Source organism: Centruroides sculpturatus, unplaced genomic scaffold, assembly GCF_000671375.1.
Source record: "Centruroides sculpturatus isolate CEXI.00-Female unplaced genomic scaffold, Cexi_2.0 scaffold1355, whole genome shotgun sequence".
Classification (NCBI taxonomy): domain Eukaryota; kingdom Metazoa; phylum Arthropoda; class Arachnida; order Scorpiones; family Buthidae; genus Centruroides; species Centruroides sculpturatus.
This window is the reverse complement of record NW_019385798.1, coordinates 172460-176868: the sequence shown is the minus strand read 5'-3', so window position 1 is coordinate 176868 and position 4409 is coordinate 172460.

Here is a 4409-nt window from a genome sequence, read left to right as displayed (position 1 = left end):
TTCTTCTTGGTGCCATATCAGATTCCTGACGTCGGCGACACCTGGCGTAGGTTTGTAATCCGCCAAGGTGTATACTAGGGAAAGTTACTACCCAGAGTGGTTTCCCGTTGCCTTCTCTGGGGCGCGATGTTACGCGAGGGGAACTAATGCCTTCCGGGAGGACTTTTATGGGGAACTGGCCTCCTATTTAGTCGTTATTGGCAAGGAGAAAACCCGGAAAACTCCAAGCAGCCAGCCTGTCCGATCGCGGCGCGAACCCACGACCGAACTCCCAGTGTTTAGGGTAAGAAGACCACTCGGCCACTGGTAATAACTAAAATATTATAACAAAATTGCTAAATCAAAGTCGGTATACATAACGAAGTTTAGAATATTATATTAAAAAAAAAAATTCTAGCTACTATTACACCTCCCTTTGTCACGAATGAATTATGGATTATTATTATTAGAATAGTAACGAGTAGTTACCGGTTGAATCACGAATACATTATTATATATTTAGTTAAGTTTATTAAGTTATTTATATAATTTTTAAATCCTGGAGAAGAAAATTGAACGTATTTTTTCTGTTGACTAGATATAATATAACGACGAAAAACAGACTTCAAATAAAAATTGTTTAACATAAAAATAAACACGTTAAAAGTTTTGAAAAAATATTTCTTTACTTTTGTTTTTTATTGAGAATATTGTACATAATGAATTTACAGTGTATGCAGCTAAACCAGGGGTTTCAAACTCAAGCGCGTTAAAGGACCAGTCAAATATAGATGTATATTATTTGATACGGAACGTATTCGGTAAACTTAAACATACTGTAATTTAAAAAATGGCTCTAACAAAGGCTTTTTTATTGTCAGGCCTTTACGACTTACGTAAACAGACGTTTGAATTTTTTCTGTTCAGAGATATCGTTTTATTCAATTGATATTTTTAAATTGTAAAATTGGAAAATTAAACTTAGAAAACTTTGAAGTATGAAAATACACGATACTTTATAAATAATTTATTTATGTAAATTATACAATATTGGATATAAACATTTAAAATGAATTTAAATGATTGATTAACGATAACTTACATATTGTGCCTGTACGTAATGTTTACACTTCTCTTAGTTACGGTTTCTGTAATTAAAACAACACTTAATCCAAATGTGGCAGTGATGAGGACTTGTAGTTTTCATGACATCACAATAAAGAGACTCTGAATACAATTGATAAAACTGATGCACAATTTGTTATATTATTTTCATTATAAACAGTAATATTTTTCATCAAATTGCTGTAAGTAGTCCTAGTCCTAATTTTTTCATTTATCAAAAATGTCTATTACTTTTTCTTGAAAAAGCAGATAATATTCTTACAGAAACTTGACTTGCCTTTATTTTTTTCAATTATTCTAAAATTAATACCAGTAAAATTTAATATTATATATATAAATGAGGATGTTTGCTTCTTTGTTCGCTTTGCACTCCTAGACCGTTCGACCAATTGCAACGAAACTCAGCGTTTACGTTTACATACTTCTGACTTAGATAATGGCGAATATACCATTCCAAAATATTGATTGGATTTCTATATATCAATTAATGTCTGTCTATAAATTCAATAATTAAAACCAATGGGATCGGTATACATTCAATAATCACTAAAAATAAAAATATTTTCAGTTAAAAACAAATAAAAAATATACTCTATCTACTTCCGACTTCGAGGCTTATACAGGTCAAAACCGGCAAATAAGTGACAAGAAATAAGTTAAACTTTTATCATTACCAGTGACTTTATTATATAATTGACACATTCCAAATTCATTTCGCCTCTTCAGTAGGCCTCCTCAGAGGATACATCAAGATAGTAATCGTTGGTCACATTTTATAACCATCAACCTTTCCCAGCATGCATCAACACTCATCCGAGTATTCAAATTAAGTACATTTGTATATGCCCTGATGCAAAAATGTTCGTCAATTTTTCTTTCGAATTTTCTATTTTTTTATACAATATTTTAGTATTTTTTCTATTTATATTACAATCAAATTCTCTACAATGTAAAAACCATGCCTATTCCATCCTTCTCAATCTGATGTCTGCCTCATATCCTTTACTCTCAACTCCAACCTTCTTCCGTTTCTTCAATGTAATTATTTTGATTTTCACATGTACATGACATTCTGTATACAACACCGGCAATCTTAAATTGGTCTCTGGGCGAATTTTTATCTTTACTGATAATATTTGACATCTTATTCTGTTGATTTGCAACTATGCATATACACTCATGTGCAAAACCTAAGGATAATGTGCATTTACATAGGAAATATGTTGGGAAACAGTGGTAAGTGCATGTAGTGTTTCCTAGTTCAGTTTCTTGGTGGCACTTTAAACACTCGTTGTAGTCAGATACGTGCCGTGCACAGTTTCAACACACCAATAATTGTGTTCGTTGCATCACAGATTGAATACACACAGCAGTGTTGATGGTTATACTGGTAGTGCACGTGTAGGAGAATGGCGCAGAGACAACATTTGGATGATTTTATGCGTGCACGAATCGTCGGATGACTGGAGAGCAGTCAGATCCAAATGGAAGTTTCGTGTGCATTGAATGTCCCCCAAAGTGTCATCTCGGGTCTGGCAACGATTCCAGCAGGGTGGAAACGTCACTCAGAGGTGTGGCGAAGACCATTCAAGGTGTACCACCGGCCAAGAGGACCATTACTTACGCCTAACAGCCAGATGCAATAGACACAACACTGCCTCGGATCTCGCAAGAAATCTTGAGGCTGCTACAGGGACCAACATTTCAAGGTTTACAGTGTACATATGGTTAGCTGAGAAACACCTGTATGCCAGAAGACCTACAAGATGTGTTCCGTTAAACCAAGGGTAAAGAAAAGTTCGTATGAATTGGTCCAGGAAACATCACACATGGACCCAGGAGCAATGGAGTCATGTCTTGTTTACAGATAAATCCAGGTTTAGTCTCAGCAGTGATTCACAACGTGTCTTCATCTGGAGAAGAACCTGGACATGGTTTCATCCAGAGAACATTACTGAATTGGACCAGTACAGAGGTGGAGGAGTCATGGTGTGGGGTGGCATCATTCTGGGGTCTCGCACTCCCCTACATGTCTTCCCACGGGGTTCGATCACAGGTGCGGTGTATCAGGATGCCATCCTGGACCAATATGTTCGTCTCTTTTGGAGGTGCAGTGGGCAGTGACTTCATTCTGATGGATGATAATGCTCGGCCCCATCGGGCAGGCATAGTGAATGAGTACCTTGAGACAGAAGATATCAGGCGATTTGATTGGCCCAATCACTTGCCGGACTTGAACCCAATAGAGCATGCATGGGACATGTTTGGCAGGAGGATTGCACGTCGTCAAATGGCTCAAAGGTCCATTCTCAAGCTCAGGGAAGCATTGGTCAAAGAATGGGAAGCCATACCCCAGCCACTTCTTGATAACCTCATTCTCAGCATGCATTCGCACTGTGGTGCATGTCTTGCAGTGCGGGGTGATCACACACACTATTAATGTCCCTGTGCCGCACCTTGTTTTCTGGACTAACACATGGGTACGTTTTCTGATTTTCACACCATTCTCAATTGTTGTCCATGTTGCCCACTCTGTACGTTTTCTCACACAGTTTGCAGTTTGATACCATTTGCAATGCAACCTGCAATCCATATATGGGAAATTCTCCTTGTTTTTCCTGTCATAAATACCTTACACCACATTATCCTTAAGTTTTGCACATGAGTGTAGAAAATTGTTGAAAGATCGGTTTATATTATTCAAAAACATTAGTAACATAAGGAAATTTTATATAAGAAATATTTTTATCTCATTTTTAACATTAAATCTATATTTTAAATAAAAATTATACCATTTACAAAGGATATACTTCGGATAATCATTTAACAGAAATTTTTTAAACAATTGTTTTATTTCAATATCTATATTTTCTTGTAAAGTTGTTCGATTCAATATCTTTCTTAATTCCATGATAAATACGTTCTTTTTAATCTCCATGGAACAGTAAGATTTATAATTAATAGTTTTGTTATTATTACATAGTTTTTCATACTTACGAAATAAAATACTTGTTTCTTCTCTTTTTATAACAACATCCAAGAAATTCATCTTTTTTTTGCTGTTCATTTTCACTAGTAAATTTTAAAATTTTACGTAGTCTGTTCGCATAGTCTTCAGTATAATAAACAGTTAAGATATAAATTCACCCAGAAATAAATTTAAGATTGCCGGTGTTGTATACAGAATGTCATATACACGTACATGTGGAAATCCAAATTATTACATTGGAGAAACAGAAGGTTGGAGTTGAGAGTAAAAGAACATGAGGCTGCCATCAGATTGAGAATGATGGAATAGGCATGGT